Source organism: Chrysemys picta, chromosome 3 (assembly GCF_011386835.1).
Source record: "Chrysemys picta bellii isolate R12L10 chromosome 3, ASM1138683v2, whole genome shotgun sequence".
NCBI classification, from domain to species: domain Eukaryota; kingdom Metazoa; phylum Chordata; order Testudines; family Emydidae; genus Chrysemys; species Chrysemys picta.
This window is the reverse complement of record NC_088793.1, coordinates 192,135,863-192,162,667: the sequence shown is the minus strand read 5'-3', so window position 1 is coordinate 192,162,667 and position 26,805 is coordinate 192,135,863. Positions and strand designations below refer to the sequence as shown.

General features: G+C 39.2%; 1 long non-coding RNA gene across 1 annotated transcript in view; it reads left to right on the top strand.

Moving 5' to 3' along the window:
- The first annotated feature begins 13,954 nt into the window (after positions 1 to 13,954).
- Positions 13,955 to 26,805, top strand: part of LOC122174369 (uncharacterized) — a 36,838-nt gene continuing 23,987 nt past the window's right edge. Inside the window, exon 1 of the long non-coding RNA XR_006176085.2 lies at positions 13,955 to 14,850. This is a non-coding gene — a long non-coding RNA (uncharacterized LOC122174369). The remainder of the gene's footprint in view (positions 14,851 to 26,805) is intronic.

The following is a 26,805-nucleotide window of genomic DNA, read 5'->3' as shown; positions in this document are numbered from 1 at the left end:
CATTCCTGGTGACTGAGGCTCCCACAGCAGGCCTCTTCTTTGTTTCCCATAGAGGAAAAAGATCAGTGTGAAAGGGCCTTTGCGCCCAGTTCCCAAATGCCCACATTTGAAATTACAACCATAAAGCCCCTCAACATCATTTGAATTTTCCTTCAATTTTTTTTGACCAGCTCTACTTATAAGGTGTGCTTGCCCCATCAGGAAAGTTAAATGAAGACAGGTAGCCTATGTCAGAGCTAAGTAAGACAGCTGGAGCAGCAGGCTGCTAGTGAAATGCATTTAAAATACATCTGATCATTTTGAACACCAAATACATTTGGAAACTAGTATTCTGCTCTGGGGCTTTCTGCGAATTCTGTTGATAAATTCTTTGTTATCAGTTGGTCACTCTGCACTAGAAACCGGGCTGTGAATCTCATGAGAACCAGCTCTCTTGTGTGATGTAGTTTCACTCAGGCCAGCATTACTTGTAGTATTTCAGCAGGCAGCAGTGTGCAAAAATAAACTTTAAGCAGTTCAAAATGCACGGCTTGGTTCAAATCTTGTACAAAGATTTATTTCACCTTTTTTGGGAGACATCCAATGGGGCATGGCTGGAGGGATGGTGGTGCCAAAGAGGCCACAACTGGGTGTCTCCATGCCAGGCCGGAATAGGTCATCAGTTATGAAGGTATCAAGGCAGGGCTACTAGATAGGTAATTAGATAGATCCACTCTATGCAGCATGGAGTGTAAAGTGTCAATCACCTCCATTCCATGGTAATTCCAGCAGTCACTGTTGTGGCCCACCCACAAATTGTGGGGTAAATGTCTTCCCACACAATTCCTGCAGAAAGACCAATTACTCATGCATTTTGGGCTCAGGATGTCAAAGAATGTTGAATTCCACCCATTTTATCCAAATACATTCCAGGGCTGTCAAGCTGTGATCATTTGAATGAGGAGATTGTTCATACCTCTCACTGTGATATATTTCAAAATCCTTCGCCACAGAAATGAGAGGCTTTCAAAGCTGACTAGAAATTATTCCAAAATGAGGGCTTCTTCCTCCAAGAGCCTGGAACAAAGCCCATTGGCAGGCTTTCCACTGACTTCAGTGGGCTTTGGGATCAGGCTCCAAATGATTGAGACTTGTTCATTCTCTACTTCATCCAGGCAAGCTCAAAAACCACCTTTGATTCTCTTGCTTGCTGCATATACGAGAGCCTTTTGGAACCCACAAAAACAAATGTAAAAGATCTAGATATTGCCATTTAATAATCACCTTCTGCTGAGGAGTAGCAAAGTTTGTTGTTTTTTTCCCCATTAACTCTCACGTGAATTTATTTTTTTCAATACAGACAGCAAACATAATTACACAACAGATCAGAACAGCTCACATAATGCCCTTTATAAAAACCTGCCTTACCTCAGAGGCATATTAGCATTTCTTATGGGCTTAGAGGGTGAGGGATTAATTACAGATTTTCAAAATATGTCTAATTACATATTTACTGGAGAAATAAATAATTCATGTTTCATAACTTGCCATGAAATGACTATTTTCTTTTGAAGATTCAAAAATCTAGGCTTAAATAATGCTAAAATTCAAACCTAAAAATGTCTCTTAATCCTTTATCAACCAGCATTTTATTTCTATTAGAAATAGAGTGGAAACTTGCTCTTTCGCCCGAATGTCTGGGAGACCCACTGGAATTCTCAGCATGGCAAATTATCAAACAAAATGAGCAAACATTAAAAATGTAATTTGTCCATTTATTTTGGCACTTGGTAACTGGGTGGGGGGGGGAGTTCAGAAGCACCTAAGTGACTTAAGACCATGAATCCCATTGACTGTTAGGTTTTGTGGAAGGAACTAAGCAGGCATAAAGTGAATGGCTGGTACTCCAATCTCAGGACTGGAGCAGTGGCTGCTGCTATATTGTGCATGCTAGTGCCAGTCCAGCAAAATATTTAAGCATGTGAGTGTGCCAATTGGTTTTGATGAGACTACCCCTGTGCTTTAAAAACATGCCTTTAAGTGCTTCACTGGACTGGGGTCAGAATGCAGAGGTTCCAGGTCATGTAAGCATGAATCCAGTTGTCCCTTTCCTGCCCTATTATTAACCCACCACCAGTGCTTCCCACTGTCATACCCTATTCCATCCAGAGATGGCATGGAGAATCCATAACTGGTGTTTAGGGAATAAAGGTCTGCATTAAAATTGTTATAATGGAACAGGGAATAGCCCCCAGAATTGAAATATCTCCCTTTGAGTGTTTTATTAAAGAAAAAAAGAGAATCCTTTAAAAATGTTTTAATTTTCTTTATAAATAACAATTTACAAAGGAAAAGAAAAATGTAAAGGGTCTAATTTTGCAGTCCTTTACCCCAGCTCCATTGATTTCATTTCCAAATTCAATGAATTTGCACCAATGTGAAACTGGTGTCATGGCATGGAGAAATTCTTGTATGCAAATATCCATTAGTTAAGTCACTATCTTGCCTTCTTCCACATTGGCGCACTATGGGAGAAGGGGAGGGGAGGAAGGAAGAGTTGCTAGGGAAAAAAATATCAGGGCAGGATTTTTTATTGCAAGAAAATGAACTGGATATCTCGCCTGCCAGTGTTCCTCCACCACAAGAGACGGCTGGATAGGGTGAATGTCGATCACCCTCTGCCAGCTGGCTCATACAATGCTATCGTCCACTACTATGCTCTTCTGCTTTGTGTGGCAATTTAAGATAAAGACAGTAAGTTGTCTGCAGTGTACAATTTTTAAATGTATATGCAAAAGAAATAGGTTGACAATATTTTCTCTAAGCACCATATATACAATAACAAAATCCCTGTACTTATTTTTATGTGATACTGTTATTAATATATTTTTCAAATATATTAATAACAATACTAGAAAACAATAGAATAAAGCTAAAAAATAGACTAACAATACTTGTATATTAGCTCAAAGGATCTAATATGCCCACGTGCTTACGGCATGTTTATGAAACCTAGCACCCATTAATTCATTAATGAATGAATAATACCGTTCTTAATTATGCTATATTCATATATGATAATACAAACTAAAATAAATAAATGATGCTTAGACACAGACTAGTCATTTTAGGTGGTAGATATTCAACCAAGTGGGACAGTCACAGGATGTGTGCTAGGATTTTCAAGGAGCCGAAGAGAGTTAGGTACCGAACTATTAGGCTTCTTTGAAATTCCCATCCTTAAAAGATGAAGATCAAGTATTGGGATTAGGGAAGCTGAAATGTCCCAGACATCCCACAAGCATCTCCTTTATCTCACCTGTATCCTTATATGTGGGAAGAAACATCCTCATGTGTAATTCATAATGAAATCTAAAAATGGTCCCATATAGCATCCTATATTATTACACTGGCTTCTGCTACAGGGTAAGGAATCAGAAGACCTGTCCTGGTCTTGCTGTCTGACCTTGGGCCTGTGACTTAACTTTTCTGCACTGCACTTTTCCCTTCCATAAAGTGAGGCTAATGATACACCTGCCCTATTCTAAAGTGCTTGGAGTTCTATGAATGAAAGTGATTATAGAAGTGCTAATTAATTGACACTGGTTGAAAAATGAAAACCTATTTTCATAAAAAAATGAGGAGCACAGGTGTTATTTTCATGGAAAGTGTTCAAAGGGGGATCTTTTTCTCCTTTTTTTTTTTAAATCAAAATCATTATTGAAAATGTTTTTTATGCCAACACCCCACTTTTTAGTAAATGAAAAAAAATCTGATAATGTTTTCAATAATAGTTTTGATCATTATTCACATTGCTGACAACGCTGAAATTTTTTTTTTGTCACAATTCCATTACTAATATTATATCAGCATCTTAATTTTTTTTAAATCTCTGTTACGTGTTCTAGTTTAGCTCTACAGATATTTAAGCAGGTAAAAATCTACTGCGATGTTGCCATAGAATGGGAAAAGTTAATCAGGGGGTATGAGACTGTACATCAAGGTGAAGCGAAGTGCCCTTGGTTATAACTACAAGGGATGAGCATTGTAGGAGAGATTTGTAAATGAAACTGCAAGTCATTTAAAAGTCCTCTCCCTCCCTCGCCCACACCATATTAATTACATAGATTGGGCCTGTGCCAATACCTTTTCCTTACATCTTAATAAATGAAGCTGGTATTCAAGATAAACAGTCTGATACAATGTAGAGGAGCTGCAGATACTTTGAAATTGTATTTTCTAAAAACACTTATAAGTTATGCTTCAAACACAGTTTCATTCACTGAGTCGTGTAAATAAATATCAGGCCAGTGAGTTCCCATCCCACAGCTTCAGTGCAGTAACTCTAATTACCCATCTATAAACAATACTGACAAGCCATAATTTAAAACTCTGTGCTGCATCTCATGGCCATGTTGTTTGCATTCAATATAGGTAAATATTAAAATGAATATAATCTACCATATTTTAAAGAGAAAATTATCAGCTAAAACAGTGTTTCATGAGCCCTCGGTATGTATATAAAGTGCATTAAATGAAAGCACCTCCTAAGGGCCTGCTCCAGTCATGCTGCCCAAGCTCTAGACTATAGAGCAGAAAGGTCATTCAGCCACTAAAGCCCAATCCATCACTCCCACTGAAAAAAAACACGTATCAGAACTCAGCTCCAAGGCTGCAGTTTGTGAATCTGATAGGGCGATGGTGAAGATCAGCAAAGCTGAGCTTTCCAATGCACCCCAGTGCAGAGAGCCAGCAAAAGGTCTATGCAGCACTTACATCCTATTTTGAGGTCTTAAGTGGATGTAAGTGGTGCAGAGGACTTGTGCAGCACAGGGGCAAATTTCACCCCAGATACATTCCTTCTTTGCTGACCTGTTCTCTTAAAGTCCCCAATCAAAGCTGCAAAGCGAGGTTTCTATGCTGGATTAGATTTTCTGGATGGCCCCAGCAGGAGTTGGCGGACTGGTGGGATTGGTGGCCTGTCCCTGTAGAACCTAGTTTTAATTTATTTTATAGAACAAATAAATTAACATGGACTGCTGGGTCTGGGAGAGTGTCCACAACCCTTAGCTGCAAAATATAGCACGGGAGAGGGTCTCCTTCTTCAAGATTGCCAGGCTGAAAATCTTCAGGCCATGCATGGCCCACTTCACTGCTCTAACCCTGGCTGACAAGTCCATTCAGGAGGTCAGGCTGGGAGACATCCACTGGTCTCCCCGCCATCAATACTAGGAGAGGTAGGGGTCAATGGCTGGCAAACACAGCTGTCACTGGCTGATTGCAGAAAGAGGCTGGTCAGCCAGGGAAGAGTACATCAGAGCGTTGCCCCTTTAAGATGTATACGCAAAGCTGTAAAAGAAACCAATGTCTGGGGAAATCCTTGTGTACAATATGCTCAGTGGGTGACTTCAGTGTCATTAAGCTAGGGTAATTGGGGCAGAAGCCGTCTCTGCAGGGGGCAGCTGGGAAAGCCCAATGAGGCATTCTATGGCCAATAAGGATGAGGCATTTTCACTGAACAGAACACAGGCCGCTTGCAGGCTTCCATGAATCAGCAGCCGAAGAAGCTCATTATTTCTTGGATAGGGCCCCGTGTCATTGCGCCAGTGAGCTAGCTTCCTTCCCGAAGTGGGTGAGCATTCTCAAAAGCCTGAGCGAGGAATAACCGAGTGGCCTGAGAACGTACAGCCACTATAGTCAACCTGCAAGCGGCGGATGCGTGCACAATTGTTTGCGAGAAATATTTTAAACATCCATTTCTTGGGTCCCATTAACCAGCCTTGTCATTGTACCGGGCTGTTTTAAAAAGGAAAACAGAAAAATCTCCTTTTGGAACCAATCTTTTAAATTTGTATTTGAACCACCAGAAGCCCGACCAAATAAAATGTCAAATTTTTCCTTGTTCATTAACCTTTGATGCTTATTGTACAGTCAATTTCACTGCTCACTGGGGACGTGGCAGAATCAAATCACCGTATTCATTTTACTTAGGGCTTTAGGTAGAACTTGAACTGCAGTCCACAAAGCCGGGGGTGGGGTGGGGGACAGAAAGCAAAGCTATTAGACCAATCCTGCCTCTTCAGCAGTTTATATGTTTAATAAAGATTGAAATCAGAGAGAGCGAGAGAGAGACAAAACCCCAATTTAGTAATAATTCCCTTCACAAGTTCTTCTATAATTAAAAAAATTGAGTCAAGGTCATGATGAGTGCTATTGAAAATAACAGACAGACCTGTAATTATAGCAGGGCCAGCTAAACCAAGGGTTAAGGGTCTCTTAATACTCTGTCAGCATTTCCACTATAACCCCTTAGTTTCAGAGGTTTACATCTTGGACATAAATATTTGCTGCAGGCCAAAAATGGCCCTTTGAAGGGTCAGCAGGAGAGGTAAATTTTATTTACATATATTTTCTTAAAATGGCCTAGCTCTTTAGGAGTCGCATGGCTCTTCACAAATACAAGAGGCATATTTCATTCGAAAAGCGAGCGATCACAGTCTGGAACGTAAGAAGGCATCAGTGAGGAATCTGCCTGCATGTAGTATATTGCAGGGCCAGGGCTTTGCATTTAAGGCCACATTCCTACCAAGAGTTACACGTGTGCTTAACTTTACGTGGCCTCCCTGGCATTCCTCTACTCACGGTGTGTAAAATTAAGCACATGCATGACCCTTTGAAAAATCAGGGCCTAAGGCCTTATCAACATGAGAAAGTTGCTCAGTATTACTTTAAATCGATCTTTAAACAGATTTAGTTAAACCACTGCAAACCCCTGTGTGGATATCCTTATTTTGGTCTGAGAGTGTCTTATTTGGGGTTTCTATTCATCTTAAGCTAAACCAGAAAGTTACCAACACTCATGATTTTATCATTAGTCTGGTAATATTGGGTGCTTTTCTTAAAGCCCCAGCTGCTGGAATCAAGAGGCTGCGGGTCAATCTTAGCAGTCATTGTTTAAAAAGTAAGTTTTTAACTCTCATAGGTGTAGAGAAAAACTTGGAAACTAGAAGTGAGTGCACCCTGAAGGCCCAGAAAACAGAAGACAAAAAAAAAATAACCCAAATGTATTATTTAAACAAAAAAAAAATCTCATGATTTTTGGCACCTGCCTCACAATTTTTGAACGCTGGAAGTAGGCAGTACTGAAATCAAAATAAACATGGTTTAAAGTGAAATAACAGCTTCCCCGCAGCCTGTTGCACTGGTTTAACTAAATCAGTTTACAACCAGCTCTTTAGTTAAACTGGTGCAACTTTCTCGTGTAGATAAGCCCTACGTCAGTAATGTTCTCCTCCATCATGGTTTTAGTGCTCATTTAAAGGGTGCTGAGATGGAAAAACATGATTATCTTGATTGTACTGTACAGCTTAGTTTTCAAATCTTTCTGATGAGCAAAATGGTCCAGAAGCGAAAACCCGTCTAAAATGATTAAGCAGGTAAAAACCCTTTGGCCACTCCTTTTTGCCTATCTCTATAAAAGTTATCACAATATAATACTCAGAATGCCTACTGTATTTCTGCCTCACTTCAGCATCTCTCTCAATACGATCCTAGAGGGGTTTGGATTTTTTTAAGCCAAATTATATTGAGGATATATAACTTTTTTTTTTTTTTTAGTTTCTAAAAACATATTTATTGTGTAAGACCCAGAAGATAAAAAGGATGCAACTGTTATTCTTGGTTTGTTTTGTGGTTATTTACTTAGGACTAAGCACCTCATTTTTCTTGTGTACAAAAAGTAATTATGCAGTCAGAAGAATTATAGCCTGCATACTTCAAAACATATGAAAAATGTAAAACTTTATTACACACATTAATTTCTAACAAAGGACGTCTACAGCTTCGAAGTAACTGGGATAAGCCAGATAACTGATGTATGGTATATATACTGATGTTCCTCCCAAATGGGCTTTATAAAGGCAAACAAACAAATAAACAATTTCTTCCGTTATGTCTCTCCTTCTCTTATAAATTTCATCTCCCTAGTACAGGAGACTGTAGATTTAGAGTTTTTTATTAAGCTAAAATATTCTGCTCAAGAATTTGCTGTCCTTTGAAATTTTCCCCTCACCTTCTCATCCTAAACTATTCAAATGAAATGACTCCTGTTTGTGTCACTGACCTGACTGACTGTGGCACCCTGGGCAAGTTACTTAATTTCTCTGCCTCAGTTTCCCAATTTGTAAAATGGAGACTGTCCACTTGATTCACCCCAGCTAGGCAGGACATCTCAGTTGGCATAGGCCTGTGCCTGCACTAGTGTGTGCATTTGCCCCCAGAGGATAGGCGGTGCTTGTACCTTCAACAAACGGTTACATCAGGGCAGGATAGCTTTTAAGTGTGGCCAGAGCATTGGTGCAGCATGTTGAATCAGTACATCCCTCAGTGACCTGGCCACACCCTTTCCCAGCCAGCATTGCTACACTGGAATGGAGATGCAGGCACTCCTGCAATTCCCCCCTGTGGCTAACTTTTGGTAACCAAAGGCTCTCTGTTAAGTGAATCAAGCCTATTAATACTTAAGCACGTTGTCTGGGAGGCACAATGAAAAGCTAAAAGCTGTAAAACTGCATTCCACCGCTCCCTCATCGCTAGATGTATTATTTTACCTTTTCAAGAACACTTTCAAATCCAGTGTCCAACAGAGAGGAGAAAAATATGAAATTTCAAAATAACTGAAATCATGTTTTCAGTGCTTCTTTTTTTAAAAAAAAATGAAGCTGAAAAATGGCTTCACGGTAGTTTTTTTTTTTATTTTTAAAAGTGAATCCTTAGTGTTTGCTACTATGATAGTGATGGATCAAATTGTCTGTGCCTCTCACACATGGATTTATTTGTACCCGTGATTTTCAATTTAATATGTGTAGAATTAAGTAGGCTTCAGCATTAGCACATTTAGCACACATAACATACTGTTCTGTAACGCTAACTGGTTGCTGCCTAACAAATAACATATAATAAATAAAGAACTAACATTTGAGTGTTATTTTTCAGTTCTTCTTTGTGTTAATTCCATCAAATGGGATCTACTCTACAACTCCTCTCCTCCCAAAGTGTTCTGTTCAATGCCATATTCTGTCACACCATATATCAACATGTTTGTCTTTATGACATCCCACTACTACTTCTTGGGTTGACCCCTCTGTCTTTTTCCTTCACTTTTGATCTGGTGGGCTCTTACATAGTTGTCAGGATTCTGCTATAGCCAGTCCCAAGCCAGGTTGAAAAAGGAGGAGGCTTGGCATCAGGTTGGCAGCTGACCGTAAAATTTGTCCTAAATGAAAACTTTAATTTTCAGTTATTTTTCACTAAACTCTGGCACAGATTAAGCAAAAAACTTAAGCACCTGCTTCACTTTAAGCATGTGCTTAACTCTCATTGAAGTTAAGCACATTCGTAATGGTTGCTGAATTGGGTCTAGTCCAGTTTTGCATAATTGCTGGTATTTGTTCAGCTATCTAAAGCACAATTCAAAGAAGCAGTTTTCAATAGCTTGCAAATGAACGAAGTGTACAATCATAAATGTTATGACCTCTGGACTGATGTGTTCAGACACCTTGGCATTGAACAGACTAGCTTGTCACTCCCCTTGATGGCATATGTGAATTCTAGATGGAGTACTGAAAGCTACATAAACTCTTGTGGCCTACATCCAGAAAGGTATTTAAGTACCTAACTCCTATTCATTTCAATTTGAGGATCCAGGCATTGTGTGCAAATATTATTATTATTAATTTGTATTGGGTTAGTGCCAAGGAGCCCCAGGCCTGGGACCCTAGTGTGCAAGACACTGTATACAGCACATTTAAAAAGAGAGAAAAACCCAAACCAAAGCACCAGCGTTGACCCGCTCAGATTTGGAGGAAGTTTGGTTGCAAACATCAGGCTTAGGCCCATCTTTAATTAAAATGTAGTTTTGAGGGTGAAAACCCAAAACCTGTATACAATTTAACTCAGCCATCACTAAAAAAAAAAATACTCTAGAACATAGACGGGTTTAGAGCCTTTGAATTACTCTACTACTCCCTCCTCCACTTACTCTAAAGTCTAAACACCTGACTCTCTGCTGCCTGGTGCATTGCGTAGCCATTTACCCCTGAGCAAAGTGAGTGCAGGTTGTCAGTGTTTTACACCCACTTTCCAAAAGTACAAATGGCAACTGAGCAAGTGAAGCTGTAGGTCCCCATTTTCTTTTTTTTTTATTTACTTTGGGGTGTAATCTATCCACATAGTTCCAGTCATTCATCCTGCAAACCACCAATTTGTGATATGCCCTGCAGTTAGAAATCAGAGGGTTTTCTGTTAAAAACAATGGAATTCATTTTATTGCCTGGATATTATTCATTCTTAGAAAGGTTCAAAAGTACACACCTACGCTAATGCCGTAAACTCAGGGTCACGCAAAGTGGCATGCAGAGTCATAGCCAGATTGCCTGTGTGGGTAGGTGTGGGGGCAGCAGCAGGACAGGGGCAGGAAGGAAAAGGGGAAATGTTTGGTGATTTTGAAATCTCTTCTATCATTTCATAATTAGAGTAAAAGGCACAGGCTGATATCATTGGAGGACTTGGCCTAGAGCTGTTTAATCTGAAGTCAAATTGGGCTGCTACAAGCTTTGATAAGAATGCTGTTTCTTCTTGTGAAGAGAAATGCCTGTGACTAGGATCCCCAATGACCCTGTCTTCTGAATCATCAGAAAGTTACCTCCAAAACATGCCAGCATGATCCACAAATACATACTAGCTAGCAAAATAATAGCATTACATGCAGTTTATAGACGTTTAACCTTATTGCTTTTCAATGGCAGCAATGCTATTCTCCCTTAAACCTAGTCTCAGCACCATTTAAACATCACCCTTGTCTACCCACTTTAAAAGAGCAGCCGAATAGCTGCATATATAGGGATCAAGCCCCTCCCCTCTCCAGGTGTCTGTACTTTACTTAGGGCCCCAAGCTTGATTCAGCTCATGCCCTTTCTGACAAGCTTCAGCTGGCCCTCCTCACCAGACAGGCAGATCAATTAACAGAGGGATTTTTCTTTCCTAGCTCCCTTCCTGGACCTTTAACCCTTTGTTTGCTCTACTAACAGAGGGAGGACCGGGGCATAGCTGGAAGCACATGAAAATTTTCATTCAAAACCTAGTTCAACCAACAAATGGCTATTTTCCCCCAAACTGAAAACTTTTGTACAAAGCTTTTGTTTTTGTTGTTTCAAAATTTTCTAGTTTTTTGTCAAAACTGAAACTTTTGAAATTTTGAATGATCATTTTTCTCACTTTCTCCTTTTAGCGACTGAACCAATTTAATGAATGATGTCTAGAATTCTGTTTGGTTTTCACTTTTTCATCTTTTTCTTTCTTTCTTTCTTTCTTTCTTTCTTTCTTTCTTTGTAACTCTTCCAAATCCTCCTCTTTGAAAAAGTTACAGTATAGAAAAAGAAATACATGAAATTCCATAACTCTGCTATTTGTTAACTTTTCAAAAGTTGGTTTTGAACAATTATCAGATAATCAAAATGGAAAAGAAAAACTAAAAAAAATCTTAGGACGTGGTTCATTTTATTGCACTCAGTGCAAAAATAGGGGGAGGGAGAAAAGGGAAGAATGGGGGGAAACATTTTAAGTTTTTGAATATATAAAATGTCAAAACCTCAAAAATGTTAAAAAAATGTTCTGAACAGAATTTCAAAAAAATTAAAAATGATCCATTATGAACCTTGTGAAATGGAAACAAATAAACTATTTTAATTTTTTTTATACCAACCAGCTCTACCCGGAAATGTAACACACAGCACCTCACTGATATGGAAAGCCCTAACTCTCTTGCTCAAGCAAAGACATACATACCAATAACATTGCTAATGATAATAATTAGATGCTCCTGAGAAAACAGGTTTCCCAGAGCTACTGAATAACTTTGAAAAAAATACAAAAATATCAGTGCATGATACACAAAATCTAATTCAAATGTATTCATAGTGAATATTTAATATTTTTTTTTAGGCAGCATCTTATCATTGTCAGCATCTTTGGCTAGAAAAGGCTATTCTTAAGATGGACCCAGAAAGACCTTGCACTGCTGATTTTTTATGATCCATACTGGTAAGGGTTGTTTTAGTCCCCCTTCCTGAATTAATACACAAAAGTTCTTTGGGGCAGGGACTGTCTCTTTGTTCTGTGTCTGTTTGGCCCCCAGCGCAATTGGGCCCTGATCCATGACCGGGGCTCTTCAGCAATACTACAATACAAATAATAAATAAATAAAACCAATAATAAATACACTGCAGTGTATTAGAGAGACAAGGTGGGTGAGGTATTATCTTTTATTGGATCAATTTCTGTTGGTGAGAGAGACCTGAAGAAGACCTGTGTGTAAGCTCAAAAGTTTGTGTCTCTCACCAACAGAAGTTGGTCCAGTAAAAGGTATCACCTCACCCATCTTGTCTCTCTAATATCCTGGGACCGAAACAGCTACAACAATACTGCATACCGCAGTGTGCATCAGTTAAGGTTGTTGTATCACCATTATTTAGTAACAAAAAGAATAGAAAGTGAGGAAATGAAAAGTTAAGGCTACCAACACTACATATCCTCTTTTCCCCCATTCAAAGAGAGAGAGACACACACAGATATACACACACAGTATTAGATATATCTTCTTCACTAGCTAAATCTGGCATCCATGAAAGAATGATTTTTGTATGATACAAATGCATAGGATAGCTGTAAATTTTTTCTTGTTTTGCTTCCTTCTTGATCAACTCAGTCATACAGTTTTTGGACTGAAAAGAATGATCCTAATATGTACAATTATTCTAAAGCAATAATGGAGTGTTAACATTAAGTTTCATTTCTGTGCCTTTGGTCAGTTAATACCACAACTTTTATTTTGAATTTAAGGATAGATTTCTGCATGCAATTAATATTATTCTTCTGTAGTGCCACCAAAGGAAACTAAGCCATTCATTAGCATGGGGTTTTTAAAGCTCCAAAGAGTAGAAAACGAGTTTGAGATGTTGTAAGAACTTTGTAAATATGTTAGCAGACACACCAAAGGGAACTACCTAAGTACAGGATGGTATTATTGGAGCTGATAAATAATCAGACACACCATCCAGCTAGTTATATAACACATTGGAACTAAATATATGAGCAAAATTAGAACATTCCTCTAATAGGGCTAAAGTTCAGACAACATTCTGGAGGACAAATCTCTCATTTTTAATTCCTTATTTATCCACATAACACTGACCACACAGAATCAAGTACTGCAAATTGTTTTTTTGTTGGATCAACATAGTTTGAAGATGGTGTCTCTTTGTAACTTAGAGGTAAGATGAACAATGCAATACACTGATCAATCTTATGATCCTGAACATTTGTCAAGTGAGATTTAATGAAAGAGGAGTGTCCTTGCTAACATGCTAAATCCTGCCTGTAATCCCCAGTATAACAAGAAAACAAAGGGGTCCTCCATCCCCTGCTATATCAGGAATAAAGATTGGATCATAGGATGATGTGAACATAAAATAATTGTACACAGAGGCTTATGCAAAAAGGCTTTGTTCATAAGTACTGGAAAGCCACTCACCCTGAAACAATGGGGCAAATTAGCATGCATCCAGCCCTAGGGTGTAAGCAGCACACACACGCACTCCTAGTGACGGATGCTTAGCTCTTGCTGGGAGGTCACCACTAAGAATCTTTCTTGAGAAGGCAGCATGTCAGATTTCAGACACTTTCTCTACAAATGGGCTTTTGCAGCTCAAAAGGGGGGCTTTTCGATCCACATAATAAAGTCCATTTACATGAAAAGATGCCGCTTTCAATGACATGATTAATTTAGGAAATACCTGGCATCTGAATGAAGCAAAGACTTCAAGAGATGAGTGATGATGAGAAAAGATAATTAGGCAAATGTCAAGAGTCAGTGTTTTGATTGGTGACTGAGAGGCTGGCCTGACTAGGTTATCGTATACCCATTCCAGATGGAAATGAAAGGTCTTTGTAGAGAGTTCAGGATGATCATCTTATGGCTAAATATAAACTCTATTTAAGCCTCGATTTTTCCTGAGATTTCTTCCACTGCAACCAGAAGTGAAGCCTTCTTAGCCCATGAAAGGCCTCACTCACATCAATGGCTTTTCTGATGGTCCTAGAGAAAGTTTGGCCTGTTTGTGTCTTGAGATGTCTAACATATGAACATTTTTCTTGCATTTTATTGAGGACTAGAGCACTCTCAGACTTTTCAAAGCTTCCAATGATGTCTTCTCCCAACTCTCCAAAGGTGAAAGAAAATGTAATAACTTTGCACAAAGGACCTGAGGACAAAGGTAAATGACAACTCCGTTCTTAAATACAAACAAAAAGCAAACCCCTTTTCTTCCCAAATTTCAACCAAATGCCCACTTCAGTGACATGGCACTGAATACTGGTGCCCTCCACAGGACAAAAACAAAATCAACAGGATATTGCCGATCACTGTGCAGCATGCTCTGACAGGACTTCTCTGTTTCGATTGATGAATTGTCTCCCCTAAGTAAAAGGAGAAAGCACAATGTATTCTTTCTAATCCATCATGACATTTTGGATCAAGATTACCATTGGTCTCACAATTATGTATATGAGATTTAATTTGTGGAATATGCTGGGCTTATACAGCATATTGGGTCCTGGGAAATATGAATTTGTGCAATAGGATTTTAGGCACTGGAGGCTTTATGGGGTTTATGAAGCAGTTGTTAGATAAGCTTGAGGCATCACTGACTTTTTCACTTCTGTCTTGCCCTGGTGCAGATTGAAAGCTAGGCCTGGTTACTAATTCCGTTGTATCCTCTGCTGGCCAGGAACTGCTCCAAGAAGACAGGGTAAAAAGTAAGTAGAGGAAGCATCAGCCTAATCAGTCAAGCCTAATTTGGCTAACCATCCAATGCTGCAACTGCTATTAGTTAATCTTCAAATAATTTGTTATAGTAGGCTTTATGAAGTACCAGAAATAATTGTCTTTTTTTCTGAATTCTATAGCTGTGGGCAGTTACGGGTATAATAACAGAGTGTATCGTGCCGTCAGAAATGGTGCAGGTTTTATAGCCCTGCATTAGCCAGAGGTGGATAACCTATCTTTGAGAGGCTTGATTGACTGAAAACACATTTTTAGCCTGCTTAAAACGGCTTAGAGAGTGTCACAGAGGTCCCCAAAAATAAAATGTTCAGTGTATTTAATGAAACTCTACACTCTAACTACATGTAAGGACACTGTAAGATACTAATTAGATTGTACCATAAAACACCATAAAAAGCAAAGGCATAACATTAAAAAAATAGTTTAAGCTCTGGCCAGCTTTTTTATGTTAGAGAAATACTTTAAAAATATATTCATAGCCAATATAGGAGGGCTTTGAATAAGTCTGTTTCTAATAGTGGCTCAAAGCTGGAAAGAATTGGCATAGCTTTTTGTGTAGTAATTTCTACTTAAATCCCAAAGAAAACAAAGAAACAAACAAAAACCTGAAACAAACAAAGCCAAGAGAAAATAAGAACAATTTTCAGTATCTGAAGACAATTTTATAAACTAGCATGAGTAATGGCAAAGTCTGATTATTATCATGACATTAGCTAAAATATGCATGGTTTGTCACTGTACTTCTCTTTTTTTCTTCTAGGAAAGATTAGGAAAATTAGGACGTTGGGGAAAATAATTGCTCTAAAGCAGGGCATGAAAAAATTCCTTCAGAGTAAAATAAATAAATAAATAAAAGCTACTGCCCTTCATTTAAATATGGCAATGTAAACCTACTTCCAGAAACCTTCTTCCTGGAATTTATAGTACAAAGCATCTTTCCTTGAAACATACTGAGAAAGGTTTTCAACAGGGAAATGTTGTGTGGTTCTGGGACTATAATATCACATGGAAGGGACTAGAGTGCTATAATCCAAACAGAATATGATAGTGTTGTCCTATTTGCTTTTAATTATCTGTAAATCCTGAGATGCTTAGCATTTTATGTTTAAACATTACTTTGTAGGAACCCAGATTTTCTCTATGCTTCTACATATTTCAGCTAGTCTCTTGTCTCCTGATTATAATGCATTGAACACATTAGAAATATTTTGCCTCCTTAATAGTGTAGGAATTAGTGTAAGTTTTTTTGAATTAGTGTAATTTTTAAACACTCAAGAATATAAGTATTTACATGCTCCAGAAATTTTAAACAGTAACATAAAACATATGTAACACACTGAAAAAACACAGCAGTTACAACTGTCGACAACACAATTAGTGTGATCAAGCTAGATGTAAATGATCTCCTCCCCCTAAAATATTTTAGGTGGAAAATATCTCAGTGTGTATAATACATACACTTCTGTGCTTTATAAATTAAAATGCATTTGTAACATAAAACATAACAAAATGGATAGATATGAATGTTATGTATATACCTCCAATGAAGTTACTTTTTAAAAGCCTAGACATTGTTATACACGATTGAAAGGAATTAAGTGTTAATTTAATAAATCTGTTGTTGGCTGTGTTTAAACTAAACCCAATTAACATATGTTTATTGTTGTATGTGTAGAAAGTTGTAGATTTCTAAACCCTTTACTATGAAATGTGCTCTGTTTTATAAATGAAGTTACACGTCTTGGAGATTTTATTGCTTTGCTTTCATATGGACAGTCAGTCACTTTTCTTCCTTTGTTCAGAAAAGTACAGTTTATAGTTCTTCCTAGATTGATTATATTTCTGGAAGATTTTGTGATTAAAAATATCATATTTGTATTCAGTTTTTTCGCACGCAAACAGCTAGCTCAAGGGGTATTCTAGATTTACAAGATTTTACTAACAAATGTGCTCCCCTCAGCATTAAAGCTGCTAATGAGTGCTTTTAAACAGCTCAACATTTAATTCTTTGAAAGCACCATATCAAGGACTAATATAAAACTGTTTATGTAGAAGGATACATAAAATAAGGTGTTAAACCCAACACAAATTGAGTGGCGGGGGTTCCCTACAGTGCTAATTTTATGTTTGTTTTCGTCTCATTTGAAGTTAAGATGTCTGCATTATAACAGTGATGTGTAACATGCTCAACATACAGATTAACCAAAATGTGTCAATTTATGAGCCTGATTTGACTAGAAAGGTAGTCAGCTGGTACTTTCATCTGTGTGTATATAGTCTGTTATAGAAAACTCTAAATATGACCTTTTTCGTTTTAATGTGATTCACTATAGATACAGAAGATTATTTATAGATTAGTTTTAATGAGGGATTGTTAAATTAAAAATGTTAAACGTTCCATTTCACATAGGGCATATTAAGAGATTTTAGGGTCAGTTCTTCAGCTGGTGTAAATCAGCAGCACTCCATTGATTTCACTTGCACCACCTGAGGAGCTGGCCCTCAGACAGATATTTGTAGTAGAGAAATAAATCACTTGCAGTCCTCTGAGCTTTGACATTTTTATTGTGGTAGAAAATTTTTATATAAACCCAGATCAGTACGACAGAAGGTCCCCTGAAGGAGGACAAACTGTCAGAGCTGTTTGAAAGTTTGTTTTCTAAACCTCTTTTTCAAGGAAAAAAACAACAACTTTTTTTGAGGACAAAACGGAAGTTTTCATGGAAAATTTTTCTTTTCATTGATTTTTTTTTGTTTTCATTTGAAAAAGCCAACTCCAAACCCTAAAGATTTTCAGTTGCTGAAAATATTTTTTTCATCGAACCCCCCCTCCCCCGCCAACCCTCCAAGGAACAAAAGTTTTGACAAAAAGCAAAAAAATTGCATTTTATCAATTTTTTGTGTGGAAAGACAACTCATTTTCCAACCAGCTGTATTGCCACCAACCCACAGCCCCTAACCTCCTCCTTCCTTGAGAAGTGTACTGAGAAGATGGTAGAGGTCAACTCTAGCAGCATCTGCAATCCTCAGTTTTCTGGGTTCTCCGTCAATCATGCTTCAGACCAAGGCATGGGACAGGAATGGGTGTTTTGTCACAGAGACTGTTGTTCTTGGGCCTATGAGCAAAGACTCCGTAATCCTTGCTGATACTGCTTGTTCTTTTGGTTGTTTTTGAAACATATGAACTTGAGGTGCTGTTGACACAACTGTGAATGCTAGCAGGGGTGGAGACAATCTGTGTACATGGTTCCACTCATTCCCAGAGATTGGTGCTGGGTGATGTCCTTCTCCTCACATGGAAAATCCTACAGTACTCAGTCATGTGAGAGACATTTTGAGATAATATGGATTATATTGTCATAAATATGCTGATGATTTTCAGCTGTATCTCCCTTTCTTCTGACCCAGGCATAGCAGCTCTACGCTCTCCCAAAATCTGGAAGAGATTGAGATCTGGATTAAAACCATCTGGTGTAAAATCAGCCCTGAGAAGACAAAAATAATGCAGATTGGCAGGGGAAAGCTTTCTGAGGGTCTGGAATAGCCTAGAACTGCTCTTTTAAGCAAGGGTCTTTGCCTTCTTATTGTCAAAGTGGTTCATGATCTTTGGATCTTTCTAGGCCCTGATCACTGCATCTAGATTCCTAAATTAGAATAGTGGCCAGAAACATTTTGTTCCCATCGGTGGCCTGCCACAAGATCACACCCTTTCCTCCTGGATTTGGTCTTCACCAAGCTTTTCCACACCTTTGCCTCAAGACTATTCTACTGCATTACACTGTATCTGACACTAATTTCAGCTAGTACAAAAGGTGGCTGCTTGCGTTCAAGATGGGGAAGACTGGATGGAACATATTATACATGTGTTCTGCATTCTACACTGGTTGTCAATCCACTTCTGGGTAAAATCCAGCAGATCACATAAAAGCATTCAGCAAACTTCTGTTCTTTATATTAGATTAGCAGCCAGATCATGATCCTGCATCCTAGGCAATGTACAAACATATATTAAAAAACAGCCCCAGCCCCAAAGAAGTTACAGTCCAAATAAATTGTCTGTTCATTGATGGTAGTTTGGGAAACACAAATGATATAAAGATAAGCAGAACCCCTAAGAAAAATGACTATAAAAAGATTTGCGTTATAATTTATTTGCAGTAATTTCCTTTCAAATGTAGTTTGTTCAAGAAGGTTGTTGCACCAGTGTGCTATGTTCCGTTGGAAAAGCTTATGTACTCTGACTCATTTACTTTACAATTAACTAATTATCTGGAGCAAAAGGTTTTTGTTTGTTTGTTTGATATTTATTTTTTCATGTGAATTGGCTAACGCCAAGTTCTGGAATAAAATCTAGGGGTGTATGTGTGTGGTGGGGTTTTTTTAAGTCTATTTCAGGCTATGCTAAGCCTATTACCTCATCCCCAAAGTATCTGAGTGGCTGTTCCTGAATATCTGAGTAGTAACGCACCATTTGCTGTCCCAGCATTTCCAGCAGCAAGCACTGATATTTAAACTTCCTTTTCACCTCTCACTGGGGGCTAGTATATCTAGAAAAGCATTTTTTCTTAAAGTAGTTTTTAACTTCAAATTCTAGGGCGGAATTCCATCTATACCAGCACTAGTAGGTCTCACATTTCAGCATCAGAACCTACGATATTCTCATCTCCCTTTTGCATGCTGTTCTTTGATTCTCCATCCATAAGTCAGTTTCAGAGATCCACCTGTGTAGGTGGGATGGGGTGGGGAGGGCTCTCTGATTATCAAGCTATCCTAGCCCTGGCCCTGGCCTTAGCCCTGAGTACGTTAGAGCAGCCATGGGGCAGATCTAGCTAATGACCAAGGGACCAAACTCCATTTGTGAATTGAATTGGTGGAGCAAAGCTGTGCTCAGACCTGGCCTCACCCATCCTTTCCAATATGTCCCCTCCTGCCTCCTACACACATCCGAAGCTGGAGTAGTGGCGTGGGCAGATGATGTAGGAGCTGGGTTTGCCAAGTTTGTGCTATTGGAGAGTACCACTCTCAGATTGGAAGCTGTGGCCAGATTCCAGCCCCTTTGTGTTGCCCAGGGAACTAAATGCAGCTGTGCATAATGCCAACCTCTTTGTTTTCATATGGTTTAGAGGTGGTAGCTCTTCCAGAATATCATTCACCTTACACTGTGGTTTTGGTGTATTATGTGGCTCAGCTGGACGTACTTCAAGCATTGAGATCTACCCAACAGAGAAGTGTAAATGACTTGAATATCCCATCACAATATAAATTACTCATTACACTTTAATCTGTGTAAAAATGTTCTTGGAATTCCTTTGTACTTATTCATCTCTAAAAATTGTGGATTGCACCTAATTGCAGCAGCTGTTGGTTCATAGTTGGATCAAGAGGAGAGGTATCTCTAGGATTATCTCTTTTCTAATTTAGGAAACCTGGAAATTAATCCATTTGAACATTAGTTATTTTCCCAGAAGCTTGGAATGGGCGACAGAGGATGGATCACTTGATGATTACCTGTTCTGTTCATTCCCTCTGAAGCACTTGGCACTGGCCACTGTTGGAAGACAGGATACTGGGCTAGATGGACCTTTGGTCTGACCCAGTACGGCCATTCTTATGTTCTTATATACAAGCCCCTTCCTTACTGTACAGAAGGTTCAATCCATCTGCAGAATGTTGCTCCCAGCGCACATTTTTGGAAAGTGAAAAACAGACATTTCTCATCTTCATGGTCTAAACCATGTACAGCATCTAGTGATTGACTGTCATGAGTTCTCCTCCACTTCTATACAGGTTTATCATATTCAATAGTTGGTTCTCCTTATTGCATGACAGTCTAATTCTTAATTAATCCCAAGCCAAGTGAAATGAATTAGGTCTGGGAATATATGTTCCAGACTATTAGCCAGTACCTTTGCAAGTAACTTACAGTCCACATTTATTAAAGATATTGGTGATAATTAGTGCAGTGTCTAGATCCCCTCCTGGTTTAAGAATTATGATAATTAGTGCTGTTCTTAAACTCACCGATAGGATGTCATTCTACATGCTCATGTGTTCCTCCAGGGACAGATACCAGTATCGCTTTACATTATTTTTAATACTGAGACAAACTATTTAGAGCTATTACTATTTTTCACAGATTGGATTCCCTTTAAATGTAAGGCAGAGCGGTCTAGTGGGCAAGGTACTGGGCTGGGATTCAGGAGACCTGCAGTCTATTCATGGCTCTGCCACTGACCTGCTGTGACCTTGGGCACCCACTTCATCTATCTGTACTGCAATTCCCCGATCTGTGAAATGAGGATAATGATACTTGGGGTATGGCTACACTGAAATTAAAACCCATGGCTGGTTGGGGCTGGCTGACGTAGGCTCAAGGGGCTGTTTAATTGCGATGTCGACTTTTGAGAGGTTGGAGAGTCCCAGAGCTCAGGCTCCAGCATGAACCGGGACATCGACACTGTTATTTAGGGTTTTTTTTCACTTTAAAGCGGTGGTAATTTAATTGGGGTTTTTTAGGCAGTGTCAGGAATATATCACACACTTGTTTCTACGGTTTCCACTCTTTGTGCTGCCTGAATCAGGGTGATAGCCCGAAGGGTGCCTGATTCTGCTTTCAGACTATTTCCTTTTCTTTTTTTACCCTAGCCTTCTCTCAGACCTTCCCTTTCGCCTTTAGCTGATCTATCTCTACTTACTACCATTGCTACCCTCTGCTTAGAGAACTGCAGGAATGTCCAAGGACCAGTGAAGTTCCAGGCTTTCAGGGTCCATTACGATATTCCTCTACAAAATCTCTCAAGCTGTTACCCAAAACCACTTTTATTTTTCCAGATATTTCCTTTCCTTCAGACATATCCTCTCACTTGACCAGGCTATCAGCCTGACCCCGGAGTCTCGGTAATGGAATGTATCTGTAAATCAACTCGCGGACTAGAACATGCACATTTATAGATTGCAACCCTGTTCCACCGTCTCCCCCGTATTGCACAACAAACTGTTTGTACCAATCATCCCCTCCTCTCCACCACTCCTCACTACTGGCTCACCAAATCTGTTACTCAGGGTTTTTTGAACACAAAGCAGTGGTAACTTAACTATTTGTTTTTTAGGTGGTGTTAGGAATAAATCAATGGGAACATCTAAATATTTTTAGCTTTAATAAATTGCTTATTATTTTTTATTAGCAAAGCATTTTTAGTATTTTTAGTTATAACAACAATAAAACTTATATGTTAGGGGCATTTTTAGTCTGCAGAATTGAAGAATGAGGGGGGATTTGATAGCTGCTTTCAACTACCTGAAAGGAGGTTCCAAAGAGGATGGATCTAGACTGTTCTCAGTGGTAGCAGATGACAGAACAAGGAATAATGGTCACAAGTTGCAGTGGGGGAGGTTTACGTTGGATATTTCACTAGGAGGGTGGTGAAGCACTGGAATGGGTTACCTAAGGAGGTGGTGGAATCTCCTTCCTTAGAGGTTTTTAAGATCCGGCTTGACAAAGCCCTGGCTGGGATGATTTAGTTGGGGATTGGTCCTGCTTTGAGCAGGGGGTTGGACTAGATGACCTCCTGAGGTCCCTTCCAACCCTGATATTCTATGATTCTAGGGGCTTTTAAAACCAAGGTTGCTATTTATTTACTTTTTTATGGTTTCTTTATTGTAATTAGCAACAACTGCAAGCTGCAGCAATTTGGCCTTGCTTATAAAAGCCCTAATAATTATTCCTAGCTATGTGATGTTCTGCTTTTAATTAATGGTAGCTAAATATACCCAAAATGGCGGTGGTTTAGTTTGGTCAACTTCTGGCGTTACATACATCACAATTAAATAGTTCCTAAGCCAGAGCTCCATGAGCCCAAGTCAGCTGGCATGGGCCAACCGCGGTGTCTAATTGCAGTATAGATAAACCTTTAGTGCTTTCAGAGCTATAGCTGAAAAGGGCTATATAAGAAGTAATTATTTCTCTAATTATTATTTCCCCTTCCTTTATATAGTTTTATCTGCAATGGCTCCATGGAGTTAAAGACATCTGTATATTACCTATCCTCAGGGTGGTTGCAATCAGAACATATGTTTGAATAGAATGACTTAGATCCATCATTTTGCAATAAAGTATTGTTGTGGTTACAATGCTTGTAATATTATTGGCATTTTTCCTCCGAAGACTGTTCCTTATATAGTTTTTTAAAAAGTATTTTAAAGTAATTGTTCCTCCAATTACTACAACACAGAAGAATGGTTTCAGCTAGTTACAACATTTCAAAATTTCAGGGTGTTCAAGTTTTGCAGTTTCTTTCCATTTTCCTTTTGCTGCTCTGTAACTTTTCTAAAATTGGAAAAGATTTGGAAAGTTAAAGCGGAAAGAAGAAAAAATGAATAAAAATACATTCCCACCCATAACCCTGGGCATCATTCATTACATTGCCCTCAGTGATTAAAACAAAACAAACAAACAAAGAAAAATGGAGGGAAATATATAAAATTTCAAAATGTCAAAATTTCAATTTTTTTCAGTTTTTGCAAACCAAAATGAAACATATCAGTTTGAAAGGAATTTTTTTGTTTACCATTCAAAAATGTATGAAAAAATGACATTTTCCCATCAAAAATTAATTTTCAACAAAACTCCATTTTTCACGGAAAAAAAATCTGTTGACAAATTTCAACCAGCTCTAATGATGTTACTTTGATGCATTGCTACAAAATATTGTAGTGTATCTTTATAAGTGATACACCATGAGCTCCCAATAGTCTTGACACAATGTATTTAGCTTTATGGATTTCCTTAATTTCATATGTTTCTATTGTCTTTGGCAGCACAATTGGACTTGGATCACTCATATAAAGGTGGTGTTCCTCTAGCTCTTTTAGTTTTCCTGTTAACTCAGTGAGCTTTTCCTAGTTTTGTCTATTTCAATTTTGGGGAGAAGTAAATGATGCTGGCCCTTAATGTAGGGCAACTCAATGCAATGCATTGCAATTTCAATGCAACTTCAATGCAATTTCAATGCAACTCAACAGAGAAGTACTAGATTCACCCTGTGACTTGAAGCTATAGGGTGTTAGGATTATGAAGTAGAAAAGAGCTAAATCTGTAAAGCTGATTTTATATATCCTCTAGTTCAATAATCAGGCACTCAGATGCTACAGCAAGGGGGCCACATTAGGATGGATAGATAGGCAGGGAGCTAGATGTATCAGTTGTGTGGTGCAGCTTGTTAGGATGTGAGATAGTGATTACCCCATACACACAAAGGGCCTGATTCTGTTCTCATGCTGCTGAGAATCAGAAGTAACTCCACTGAAGGAGCTGAACCTCTGTAAGTGAGCAATCGCAGTTTCCTCCAGCTTGCTAGGTAACTTCATCACTGTGGATAGGACAAGGACCTATCCACAGGGATCTATGCATCTGTCACCTACAGGCAGGATTACTGTGATTCTCCTATCTGAAGCTGAATGGGAAGACAATGTACAGGCTCAAATGTATGAGAATGTAGCTGCCTATAGTTTAGGCCAACATGAGCACACCAGAAATGGAGCCTTGTTAACAGAGGTGTGTAAACATGATATTAACGATGATAGAGGCTGAGCTACAGATTAGGAGATGAAATAATTTAACAATTAAATGATTTTTACATGGGAATCCATTGCTGTGGCTGCTGGGCAGTTCATAGGCACTAAAACACCTAGGAAAAAAATAAAGATAATTTGCATCCAACACCTGGATTTGCATCCAGAAGTGAAAAGGCCAAACAAGGAACACTGGGGTTAGGGCTCACAGCCGCTAACCCACTCAGGCAGTGATCGGCTGCCTTCTACACTCTCTAATACATTCAAATACCCTTCCAGGGTATCATATTGATGCAATCCAGCCCAGAAGAGCATTTGCATGGATTCTGCAGGCGAGATTCAGATGCAAGAGGAAAGGCTATTATGTCATATCCAATTTCAGATGAAAAAATGCACTCCGAGCCACTGAACCTAATAGAAAGGAGAGTCAATGCCTGGATAAACTATCTCTGTATTTATCGATCTACACTGTGCTCATTATCATGGTTCCTGAGTACTTCATCTGTGGCTCATGGACCAGGATATGGCTTAGAAAATGCCAGCTTCTAGTTCCAGGTCCTTGTGATGCTGCCAGGGGTACCCAGAGTTGTGAGGCACCTTGCTGCCATCTGTCCTTAGAGTGACTCCATCAGCCTCTGGCAACAAAAGCGCTATCTTCCAGGTCTCCATAGGCTTTGCTCTCTCTGTACAGGTAGCGGTAGGCACACACCAACCCATGGGTCCTCCAAGTGTCTCTCTGGAGTGCTCAGCGCCTGTTCCAAACACTCACAAAACTCAGATTTGCTACTCCCAAAGCAATAGTACACACCAGCTTGCGAGGTTCAACACTCTACTTAACACACAAAACTTAGATGTCTATAGAGGTAGCTTGATAGATATAGCTATAGATATATAGTGAAAACAAGAATAAATTTATTATCAAAGACCAGAGATTCAAGTGATAGAAAGTAAGAATATTGGAAACAAATGGCTACACATAAAACAAAATCATAACATGCTTTCTAGAATCTAAAGTCACCTAACAAGGCATTCCCCTATCTCCTATAAGACAGCTTATTCCAAGTCCTTTTCCCAGTGTTTTCAACCAATTTGGCTGAGATCCTTTCTCATAAGACCAAGGCTGCTGGCAGGTTGTCCTCACAGATGGGAATACCTGGGAGGTTCATCTGCACTCCAGATATAGTTTCAGAAGTTTATTCTCTTACTCCTAAGCAGGATAACCCCTGCTGTTTTTGTTTTTTCCTGCAGCCCCCACAATCTATTGCATAGAAATTTGCTCAAACTGTAAATAGGCATTCATTGTGAACCATGCAATAGTCAAACTACACATGACTAGCCAGAGTGAGCTAAGCTTCCCTGCCTCACACAAGTATGTGGACCACCTTTTGGTGACCAGTCGTAACTCACAGACCTAGAGAACATAATTTTTAGTATATATACACATCAACCCTTCACATGTTTTCCATACATACACCTCACAATGATTACGATGATCAGTGTGACACAAGAGACCTTACGTGACCCCTTTTGGGTGAACCCAGGGGATCCTTATACCCCTATGTACATCTGTGCCATCTGCCTGTTGGCATCAAGAGGTTCTTGGTTCACAGCATAAAGTCCTACCTGCAGAGAAATGTCACAACCCACACTGTACAAAGAGCCAGCAGCAAGCTAGAATAGTGCCCAAAGTAGGCGGACACAGCCAGGGAATGGACTTGGCCAGTAACCCTAGAACATAACCCAAGGAGTGGTAATTTTGAGTCGTATATGCATTATAGCTGCCCATGTGCCACCTAATCTTCCTGCTGGTTCCCTTGCCCAACCAGTACAACTTCCATTTCCACTGAGTTAAGCTCCAGTGATTCACTCTTATTCATGTTCCTACCAGCTTCAGGCATGGCAAAAACAGAGACCGTGGCATCCATGCTCAAAGAAAGGATTATGCTGAGCTGACGATTATGTATGCATTACTCATACAGTAGCCCATTATGTTTCACAACCTCCTCCAGTAGCTGTACATATGTACCAAACTGTAGAGGTGGCAGACTGCAACCTCACAGGGGTCCACATGAGAGAGCACCCAGGGATGACGAGGCAGTGGCTTGCAGCAAATGGCTTCAAATGGTGGTGGTGGTGGAGTCACCATGTGGCATCTCCTAAGAGATAAGCAGAGGAGATCCCAGAGGGGTGGGAGACACTTGGGCAGGAAGAAAATAGTATAGTCCCCTGGGAGGTTTAATTTAACATTCAAACCTCAAAGAGGACCCATAAGTGTGGGTTCAATACAAGCCACCTTGAAGGGTTCCGTTTATAAAGCCCTGAAGAACTGAACCCTGAACACACATACCTCTAGTCAC